We start from the raw sequence: 14,111 nt of genomic DNA, 5'->3' as shown, positions 1-14,111 counted from the left end.
ACAATTTCATAAAGCATAGGATAAAACAATATAAATACAATTTAATAAAGCATAGGATAAAACAACATAAATACAATTTAATAAAGCATAGGATAAAACAACATAAACACAATTTAATAAAGCATAGGATAAAACAACATAAATACAATTTAATAAAGCATAGGATAAAACAACATAAATACAATTTAATAAAGCATAGGATAAAACAACATAAATGCAATTTAATAAAGCATACGATAAAACAACATAAATACAATTTAATAAAGCATAGGATAAAACAACATAAATACAATTTAATTAAGCATAGGATAATACAACATAAATACAATTTAATAAAGCATAGGATAAAACAATATAAATACAATTTAATAAAGCATAGGATAAAACAACATAAATGCACTTTAATAAAGCATACGATAAAACAACATAAATACAATTTAATAAAGCATAGGATAAAACAACATAAATACAATTTAATAAAGCATAGGATAAAACAACATAAATACAATTTCATAAAGCATAGGATAAAACAACATAAATACAATTTAATAAAGCATAGGATAAAACAACATAAATACAATTTAATAAAGCATAGGATAAAACAACATAAACACAATTTAATAAAGCATAGGATAAAACAACATAAATACAATTTAATAAAGCATAGGATAAAACAACATAAATACAATTTAATAAAGCATAGGTTAAAACAACATAAATACAATTTAATAAAGCATAGGACAAAACAAGATAAATACAATTTAATAAAGCATAGGATAAAACAACATATATACAATTTAATAAAGCATAGGATAAAACAACATAAATACAATTTAATACAACATGGGTTAAAACAACATAAATACAATTTAATAAAGCATAGGATAAAACAAAATAAACACAATTTAATAAAGCATAGGATAAAACAACATAAATACAATTTAATAAAGCATACGATAAAACAACATAAATACAATTTAAAAAAGCATAGGATAAAACAACATAAATACAATTTAATTAAGCATAGGATAAAACAACATAAATACAATTTAATAAAGCATAGGATAAAACAACATAAATACAATTTAATAAAGCATAGGATAAAACAACATGAATACAATTTAATTAAGCATAGGATAAAACAACATAAATACAATTTAATAAAGCATAGGATAAAACAACATAAATACAATTTAATAAAGCATAGGATAAAACAACATAAATGCACTTTAATAAAGCATACGATAAAACAACATAAATACAATTTTATAAAGCATAGGATAAAACAACATAAATACAATTTAATAAAGCATAGGATAAAACAACATAAATACAATTTCATAAAGCATAGGATAAAACAACATAAATACAATTTCATAAAGCATAGGATAAAACAACATAAATACAATTTAATAAAGCATAGGATAAAACAACATAAATACAATTTAATAAAGCATAGGATAAAACAACATAAACACAATTTAATAAAGCATAGGATAAAACAACATAAATACAATTTAATAAAGCATAGGTTAAAACAACATAAATACAATTTAATAAAGCATAGGACAAAACAAGATAAATACAATTTAATAAAGCGTAGGATAAAACAACAAAAATACAATTTAATTAAGCATAGGATAAAACAACATAAATACAATTTAATAAAGCATAGGATAAAACCACATAAATACAATTTAATAAAGCATGGGTTAACACGACATAAATACAATTTAATAAAGCATAGGATAAAACAACATAAACACAATTTAATAAATCATAGGATAAAACAACATATATACAATTTAATAAAGCATACGATAAAACAACATAATACAATTTAATAAAGCATACGATAAAACAACATAAATACAATTTAATAAAGCATAGGATAAAACAACATAAATACAATTTAATAAAGCAAAGGTTAAAGCAACATAAATACAATTTAATAAAGCATAGGATAAAACAACATAAATACAATTTAATAAAGCATAGGTTAAAACAACATAAATACAATTTAATAAAGCATAGGTTAAAACAACATATATACAATTTAATAAAGCATAGGATAAAACAACATAAATACAATTTAATAAAGCATAGGATAAAACAACATAAATACAATTTAATAAAGCATAGGTTAAAACAACATAAACACAATTTAATAAAGCATAGGACAAAACAAGATAAATACAATTTAATAAAGCATAGGATAAAACAACATAAATACAATTTAATAAAGCATAGGACAAAACAAGATAAATACAATTTAATAAAGCATAGGATAAAACAACATATATACAATTTAATAAAGCATAGGATAAAACAACATAAATACAATTTAATAAAACATGGGTTAAAACAACATAAATACAATTTAATAAAGCAAAGGTTAAAGCAACATAAATACAATTTAATAAAGCATAGGATAAAACAACATAAATACAATTTAATAAAGCATAGGTTAAAACAACATAAATACAATTTAATAAAGCATAGGTTAAAACAACATATATACAATTTAATAAAGCATAGGATAAAACAACATAAATACAATTTAATAAAGCATAGGATAAAACAACATAAATACAATTTAATAAAGCATAGGATAAAACAACATAAATACAATTTAATAAAGCATAGGTTAAAACAACATAAACACAATTTAATAAAGCATAGGACAAAACAAGATAAATACAATTTAATAAAGCATAGGATAAAACAACATATATACAATTTAATAAAGCATAGGATAAAACAACATAAATACAATTTAATAAAACATGGGTTAAAACAACATAAATACAATTTAATAAAGCATAGGATAAAACAAAATAAACACAATTTAATAAAGCATAGGATAAAACAACATAAATGCAATTTAATAAAGCATACGATAAAACAACATAAATACAATTTAATAAAGCATAGGATAAAACAACATAAATACAATTTAATTAAGCATAGGATAATACAACATAAATACAATTTAATAAAGCATAGGATAAAACAATATAAATACAATTTAATAAAGCATAGGATAAAACAACATAAATGCACTTTAATAAAGCATACGATAAAACAACATAAATACAATTTAATAAAGCATAGGATAAAACAACATAAATACAATTTAATAAAGCATAGGATAAAACAACATAAATACAATTTAATAAAGCATATGAATAAAACAACATAAACACAATTTAATAAAGCATAGGATAAAACAACATAAATACAATTTAATTAAGCATAGGATAAAACAACATAAATACAATTTAATTAAGCATAGGATAAAACAACATAAATACAATTTAATAAAGCATAGGATAAAACAACATAAATACAATTTAATAAAGCATAGGATAAAACAACATAAACACAATTTAATAAAGCATAGGATAAAACAACATAAATACAATTTAATAAAGCATAGGATAAAAGAACATAAATACAATTTAATAAAGCATAGGTTAAAACAACATAAATACAATTTAATAAAGCGTAGGACAAAACAAGATAAATACAATTTAATAAAGCATAGGATAAAACAACATATATACAATTTAATAAAGCATAGGATAAAACAACATAAATACAATTTAATACAACATGGGTTAAAACAACATAAATACAATTTAATAAAGCATAGGATAAAACAAAATAAACACAATTTAATAAAGCATAGGATAAAACAACATAAATACAATTTAATAAAGCATACGATAAAACAACATAAATACAATTTAATAAAGCATAGGATAAAACAACATAAATACAATTTAATTAAGCATAGGATAAAACAACATAAATACAATTTAATAAAGCATAGGATAAAACAACATAAACACAATTTAATAAATCATTGGATAAAACAACATATATACAATTTAATAAAGCATACGATAAAACAACATAATACAACTTAATAAAGCATACGATAAAACAACATAAATACAATTTAATAAAGCATAGGATAAAACAACATAAATACAATTTAATAAAGCAAAGGTTAAAGCAACATAAATACAATTTAATAAAGCATAGGATAAAACAACATAAATACAATTTAATAAAGCATAGGTTAAAACAACATAAATACAATTTAATAAAGCATAGGTTAAAACAACATAAAAACAATTTAATAAAGCATAGGATAAAACAACATAAATACAATTTAATAAAGCATAGGATAAAACAACATAAATGCACTTTAATAAAGCATACGATAAAACAACAGAAATACAATTTAATAAAGCATAGGATAAAACAACATAAATACAATTTAATAAAGCATAGGATAAAACAACATAAATACAATTTCATAAAGCATAGGATAAAACAACATAAATACAATGTTATAAAGCATAGGATAAAACAACATAAATACAATTTAATAAAGCATAGGATAAAACAACATAAACACAATTTAATAAAGCATAGGATAAAACAACATAAATACAATTTAATAAAGCATAGGATAAAACAACATAAATACAATTTAATAAAGCATAGGATAAAACAACATAAATGCACTTTAATAAAGCATACGATAAAACAACATAAATACAATTTAATAAAGCATAGGATAAAACAACATAAATACAATTTAATAAAGCATAGGATAAAACAACATAAATACAATTTAATAAAGCATAGGTTAAAACAACATAAACACAATTTAATAAAGCATAGGACAAAACAAGATAAATACAATTTAATAAAGCATAGGATAAAACAACATATATACAATTTAATAAAGCATAGGATAAAACAACATAAATACAATTTAATAAAACATGGGTTAAAACAACATAAATACAATTTAATAAAGCATAGGATAAAACAAAATAAACACAATTTAATAAAGCATAGGATAAAACAACATAAATGCAATTTAATAAAGCATACGATAAAGCAACATAAATACAATTTAATAAAGCATAGGATAAAACAACATAAATACAATTTAATTAAGCATAGGATAATACAACATAAATACAATTTAATAAAGCATAGGATAAAACAACATAAATACAATTTAATAAAGCATAGGATAAAACAACATAAATGCACTTTAATAAAGCATACGATAAAACAACATAAATACAATTTAATAAAGCATAGGATAAAACAACATAAATACAATTTAATAAAGCATAGGATAAAACAACATAAATACAATTTCATAAAGCATAGGATAAAACAACATAAATACAATTTAATAAAGCACAGGATAAAACAACATAAATACAATTTAATAAAGCATAGGATAAAACAACATAAACACAATTTAATAAAGCATAGGATAAAACAACATAAATACAATTTAATAAAGCATAGGTTAAAACAACATAAATACAATTTAATAAAGCATAGGACAAAACAAGATAAATACAATTTAATAAAGCATAGGATAAAACAACATATATACAATTTAATAAAGCATAGGATAAAACAACATAAATACAATTTAATACAACATGGGTTAAAACAACATAAATACAATTTAATAAAGCATAGGATAAAACAAAATAAACACAATTTAATAAAGCATAGGATAAAACAACATAAATACAATTTAATAAAGCATACGATAAAACAACATAAATACAATTTAATTAAACATAGGATAAAACAACATAAATACAATTTAATTAAGCATAGGATAAAACAACATAAATACAATTTAATAAAGCATAGGATAAAACAACATAAACACAATTTAATAAATCATAGGATAAAACAACATATATACAATTTAATAAAGCATACGATAAAACAACATAATACAATTTAATAAAGCATACGATAAAACAACATAAATACAATTTAATAAAGCATAGGATAAAACAACATAAATACAATTTAATAAAGCAAAGGTTAAAGCAACATAAATACAATTTAATAAAGCATAGGATAAAACAACATAAATACAATTTAATAAAGCATAGGTTAAAACAACATAAATACAATTTAATAAAGCATAGGTTAAAACAACATAAATACAATTTAATAAAGCATAGGATAAAACAACATAAATACAATTTAATAAAGCATATGATAAAACAACATAAATGCACTTTAATAAAGCATACGATAAAACAACATAAATACAATTTAATAAAGCATAGGATAAAACAACATAAATACAATTTAATAAAGCATAGGATAAAACAACATAAATACAATTTCATAAAGCATAGGATAAAACAACATAAATACAATTTCATAAAGCATAGGATAAAACAACATAAATACAATTTAATAAAGCATAGGATAAAACAACATAAACACAATTTAATAAAGCATAGGATAAAACAACATAAATACAATTTAATAAAGCATAGGATAAAACAACATAAATACAATTTAATAAAGCATAGGTTAAAACAACATAAATACAATTTAATAAAGCATAGGACAAAACAAGATAAATACAATTTAATAAAGCATAGGAAAAAACAACATATATACAATTTAATAAAGCATAGGATAAAACAACATAAATACAATTTAATACAACATGGGTTAAAACAACATAAATACAATTTAATAAAGCATAGGATAAAACAAAATAAACACAATTTAATAAAGCATAGGATAAAACAACATAAATACAATTTAATAAAGCATACAATAAAACAACATAAATACAATTAAATAAAGCATAGGATAAAACAACATAAATACAATTTAATTAAGCATAGGATTAAACAACATAAATACAATTTAATAAAACAGAGGATAAAACAACATAAATACAATTTAATAAAGCATAGGATAAAACAACATAAATGCACTTTAATAAAGCATACGATAAAACAACATAAACACAATTTAATAAAGCATAGGATAAATCAACATAAATACAATTTAATAAAGCATAGGATAAAACAACATAAATACAATTTCATAAAGCATAGGATAAAACAACATAAATACAATTTAATAAAGCATAGGATAAAACAACATAAATAAAATTTAATAATGCATAGGATAAAACAATATAAACACAATTTAATAAAGCATAGGATAAAACAACATAAATACAATTTAATAAAGCATATGATTAAACAACATAAATACAATTTAATAAAGCATAGGATAAAACAACATAAATACAATTTAATAAAGCATAGGATAAAACAACATAAATACAATTTAATAAAGCATAGGATAAAACAACATAAGTACAATTTAATAAAGCATAGGATAAAACAACATGAATACAATTTAATAAAGCATGGGTTAAAACAACATAAATACAATTTAATAAAGCATAGGACAAAACAACATTAATACAATTTATTAAAGCATAGGATAAAACAAAATAAATACAATTTAATAAAGCATAGGATAAAACAACATAAATACAATTTAATAAAGTATAGGATAAAACAACATAAATACAATTTAATAAAGCACAGGATAAAACAACATAAATACAATTTAATAAAGCATGGGTTAAAACAACATAAATACAATTTAATAAAGCATAGGACAAAACAACATAAATAGAATTTAATAAAGCATAGGATAAAACCACATAAATACAATTTAATAAAGCATAGGATAAAACAACATAAATACAATTTAATAAATCATAGGATAAAACCACATAAATACAATTTAATAAAGCATAGAACAAAACAACATAAATACAATTTAATAAAGCATAGGATAAAACAACATAAATACAATTTAATAAATCATGGGTTAAAACAACATAAATACAATTTAATAAAGCATTCGACAAAACAAAATAAATGCAATTTAATAAAGCATAGGATAAAACAACATAAATACAATTTAATAAAGCATAGGATAAAACAACATAAATACAATTTAATAAAGCATAGGATAAAACCACATAAATACATTTTAATAAAGCATGGGTTAAAACAACATTAATACAATTTAATAAAGCATAGGATAAAACAACATAAACACAATTTAATAAAGCATAGGATAAAACAACATAAATACAATTTAATAAAGCATATGATAAAACAACATAATACAATTTAATAAAGCATAGGATAAAACAACATAAATACAATTTAATAAAGCATAGGATAAAACAACATAAATACAATTTAATAAAGCATAGGATAAAACAACATAAATACAATTTAATAAAGCATAGGAAAAAACAACATAAATACAATTTAATAAAGCATAGGATAAAACAACATAAATACAATTTAATAAAGCATAGGTTAAAACAACATAAATACAATTTAATAAAGCATAGTTTAAAACAACATAAATACAATTTAATAAAGCATAGGATAAAACAAAATAAACCCAATTTAATAAAGCATAGGATAAAACAAAATAAACCCAATTTAATAAAGCATAGGATAAAACAACATAAATACAATTTAATAAAGCATAGCATAAAACAACATGAATACAATTTAATTAAGCATAGGATAAAACAACATAAATACAATTTAATAAAGCATAGGATAAAACAACATAAATACAATTTAATAAAGCATAGGATAAAACAACATAAATGCACTTTAATAAAGCATACGATAAAACAACATAAATACAATTTAATAAAGCATAGGATAAAACAACATAAATACAATTTAATAAAGCATAGGATAAAACAACATAAATACAATTTCATAAAGCATAGGATAAAACAACATAAATACAATTTCATAAAGCATAGGATAAAACAACATAAATACAATTTAATAAAGCATAGGATAAAACAACATAAATACAATTTAATAAAGCATAGGATAAAACAACATAAACACAATTTAATAAAGCATAGGATAAAACAACATAAATACAATTTAATAAAGCATAGGTTAAAACAACATAAATATAATTTAATAAAGCATAGGACAAAACAAGATAAATACAATTTAATAAAGCATAGGATAAAACAACATAAATACAATTTAATAAAGCATAGGATAAAACAACATAAATACAATTTAATAAAGCATAGGATAAAACCACATAAATACAATTTAATAAAGCATGGGTTAACACGACATAAATACAATTTAATAAAGCATAGGATAAAACAACATAAATACAATTTAATAAAGCATAGGATAAAACAACATAAATACAATTTCATAAAGCATAGGATAAAACAACATAAATACAATTTCATAAAGCATAGGATAAAACAACATAAATACAATTTAATAAAGCATAGGATAAAACAACATAAATACAATTTAATAAAGCATAGGATAAAACAACATAAACACAATTTAATAAAGCATAGGATAAAACAACATAAATAAAATTTAATAAAGCATAGGTTAAAACAACATAAATATAATTTAATAAAGCATAGGACAAAACAAGATAAATACAATTTAATAAAGCATAGGATAAAACAACATAAATAAAATTTAATAAAGCATAGGTTAAAACAACATAAATATAATTTAATAAAGCATAGGACAAAACAAGATAAATACAATTTAATAAAGCATAGGATAAAACAACATAAATACAATTTAATAAAGCATAGGATAAAACAACATAAATACAATTTAATAAAGCATAGGATAAAACCACATAAATACAATTTAATAAAGCATGGGTTAACACGACATAAATACAATTTAATAAAGCATAGGATAAAACAACATAAACACAATTTAATAAATCATAGGATAAAACAACATATATACAATTTAATAAAGCATACAATAAAACAACATAAATACAATTAAATAAAGCATAGGATAAAACAACATAAATACAATTTAATTAAGCATAGGATAAAACAACATAAATACAATTTAATAAAACAGAGGATAAAACAACATAAATACAATTTAATAAAGCATAGGATAAAACAACATAAATGCACTTTAATAAAGCATACGATAAAACAACATAAACACAATTTAATAAAGCATAGGATAAATCAACATAAATACAATTTAATAAAGCATAGGATAAAACAACATAAATACAATTTCATAAAGCATAGGATAAAACAACATAAATACAATTTAATAAAGCATAGGATAAAACAACATAAATAAAATTTAATAATGCATAGGATAAAACAATATAAACACAATTTAATAAAGCATAGGATAAAACAACATAAATACAATTTAATAAAGCATATGATTAAACAACATAAATACAATTTAATAAAGCATAGGATAAAACAACATAAATACAATTTAATAAAGCATAGGATAAAACAACATAAATACAATTTAATAAAGCATAGGATAAAACAACATAAGTACAATTTAATAAAGCATAGGATAAAACAACATGAATACAATTTAATAAAGCATGGGTTAAAACAACATAAATACAATTTAATAAAGCATAGGACAAAACAACATTAATACAATTTATTAAAGCATAGGATAAAACAAAATAAATACAATTTAATAAAGCATAGGATAAAACAACATAAATACAATTTAATAAAGCATAGGATAAAACAACATAAATACAATTTAATAAAGCACAGGATAAAACAACATAAATACAATTTAATAAAGCATGGGTTAAAACAACATAAATACAATTTAATAAAGCATAGGACAAAACAACATAAATAGAATTTAATAAAGCATAGGATAAAACCACATAAATACAATTTAATAAAGCATAGGATAAAACAACATAAATACAATTTAATAAATCATAGGATAAAACCACATAAATACAATTTAATAAAGCATAGAACAAAACAACATAAATACAATTTAATAAAGCATAGGATAAAACAACATAAATACAATTTAATAAATCATGGGTTAAAACAACATAAATACAATTTAATAAAGCATTCGACAAAACAAAATAAATGCAATTTAATAAAGCATAGGATAAAACAACATAAATACAATTTAATAAAGCATAGGATAAAACAACATAAATACAATTTAATAAAGCATAGGATAAAACCACATAAATACATTTTAATAAAGCATGGGTTAAAACAACATTAATACAATTTAATAAAGCATAGGATAAAACAACATAAACACAATTTAATAAAGCATAGGATAAAACAACATAAATACAATTTAATAAAGCATATGATAAAACAACATAATACAATTTAATAAAGCATAGGATAAAACAACATAAATACAATTTAATAAAGCATAGGATAAAACAACATAAATACAATTTAATAAAGCATAGGATAAAACAACATAAATACAATTTAATAAAGCATAGGAAAAAACAACATAAATACAATTTAATAAAGCATAGGATAAAACAACATAAATACAATTTAATAAAGCATAGGTTAAAACAACATAAATACAATTTAATAAAGCATAGTTTAAAACAACATAAATACAATTTAATAAAGCATAGGATAAAACAAAATAAACCCAATTTAATAAAGCATAGGATAAAACAAAATAAACCCAATTTAATAAAGCATAGGATAAAACAACATAAATACAATTTAATAAAGCATAGCATAAAACAACATGAATACAATTTAATTAAGCATAGGATAAAACAACATAAATACAATTTAATAAAGCATAGGATAAAACAACATAAATACAATTTAATAAAGCATAGGATAAAACAACATAAATGCACTTTAATAAAGCATACGATAAAACAACATAAATACAATTTAATAAAGCATAGGATAAAACAACATAAATACAATTTAATAAAGCATAGGATAAAACAACATAAATACAATTTCATAAAGCATAGGATAAAACAACATAAATACAATTTCATAAAGCATAGGATAAAACAACATAAATACAATTTAATAAAGCATAGGATAAAACAACATAAATACAATTTAATAAAGCATAGGATAAAACAACATAAACACAATTTAATAAAGCATAGGATAAAACAACATAAATACAATTTAATAAAGCATAGGTTAAAACAACATAAATATAATTTAATAAAGCATAGGACAAAACAAGATAAATACAATTTAATAAAGCATAGGATAAAACAACATAAATACAATTTAATAAAGCATAGGATAAAACAACATAAATACAATTTAATAAAGCATAGGATAAAACCACATAAATACAATTTAATAAAGCATGGGTTAACACGACATAAATACAATTTAATAAAGCATAGGATAAAACAACATAAATACAATTTAATAAAGCATAGGATAAAACAACATAAATACAATTTCATAAAGCATAGGATAAAACAACATAAATACAATTTCATAAAGCATAGGATAAAACAACATAAATACAATTTAATAAAGCATAGGATAAAACAACATAAATACAATTTAATAAAGCATAGGATAAAACAACATAAACACAATTTAATAAAGCATAGGATAAAACAACATAAATAAAATTTAATAAAGCATAGGTTAAAACAACATAAATATAATTTAATAAAGCATAGGACAAAACAAGATAAATACAATTTAATAAAGCATAGGATAAAACAACATAAATAAAATTTAATAAAGCATAGGTTAAAACAACATAAATATAATTTAATAAAGCATAGGACAAAACAAGATAAATACAATTTAATAAAGCATAGGATAAAACAACATAAATACAATTTAATAAAGCATAGGATAAAACAACATAAATACAATTTAATAAAGCATAGGATAAAACCACATAAATACAATTTAATAAAGCATGGGTTAACACGACATAAATACAATTTAATAAAGCATAGGATAAAACAACATAAACACAATTTAATAAATCATAGGATAAAACAACATATATACAATTTAATAAAGCATACGATAAAACAACATAATACAATTTAATAAAGCATACGATAAAACAACATAAATACAATTTAATAAAGCATAGGATAAAACAACATAAATACAATTTAATGAAGCATAGGATAAAACAACATAAATACAATTTCATAAAGCATAGGATAAAACAACATAAATACAATTTCATAAAGCATAGGATAAAACAACATAAATACAATTTAATAAAGCATAGGATAAAACAACATAAATACAATTTAATAAAGCATAGGATAAAACAACATAAACACAATTTAATAAAGCATAGGATAAAACAACATAAATACAATTTAATAAAGCATAGGTTAAAACAACATAAATATAATTTAATAAAGCATAGGACAAAACAAGATAAATACAATTTAATAAAGCATAGGATAAAACAACATAAATACAATTTAATAAAGCATAGGATAAAACAACATAAATACAATTTAATAAAGCATAGGATAAAACAACATAAGTACAATTTAATAAAGCATAGGATAAAACAACATAAATACAATTTAATAAAGCATGGGTTAAAACAACATAAATACAATTTAATAAAGCATAGGACAAAACAACATTAATACAATTTATTAAAGCATAGGATAAAACAAAATAAATACAATTTAATAAAGCATAGGATAAAACAACATAAATACAATTTAATAAAGCATAGGATAAAACAACATAAATACAATTTAATAAAGCACAGGATAAAACAACATAAATACAATTTAATAAAGCATGGGTTAAAACAACATAAATACAATTTAATAAAGCATAGGACAAAACAACATAAATACAATTTAATAAAGCATAGGATAAAACCACATAAATACAATTTAATAAAGCATAGGATAAAACAACATAAATACATTTTAATAAATCATAGGATAAAACCACATAAATACAATTTAATAAAGCATAGAACAAAACAACATAAATACAATTTAATAAAGCATAGGATAAAACAACATAAATGCACTTTAATAAAGCATACGATAAAACAACATAAACACAATTTAATAAAGCATAGGATAAATCAACATAAATACAATTTAATAAAGCATAGGATAAAACAACATAAATACAATTTCATAAAGCATAGGATAAAACAACATAAATACAATTTAATAAAGCATAGGATAAAACAACATAAATAAAATTTAATAATGCATAGGATAAAACAATATAAACACAATTTAATAAAGCATAGGATAAAACAACATAAATACAATTTAATAAAGCATATGATTAAACAACATAAATACAATTTAATAAAGCATAGGATAAAACAACATAAATACAATTTAATAAAGCATAGGATAAAACAACATAAATACAA

The sequence above is a fragment of the Phyllobates terribilis genome, unplaced genomic scaffold (genome assembly GCF_046119375.1).
Source record: "Phyllobates terribilis strain yellow unplaced genomic scaffold, ASM4611937v1 Scaffold_23__1_contigs__length_19252631, whole genome shotgun sequence".
Classification (NCBI taxonomy): Eukaryota; Metazoa; Chordata; class Amphibia; order Anura; family Dendrobatidae; genus Phyllobates; species Phyllobates terribilis.
Note: the sequence above shows the minus strand (reverse complement) of the source record.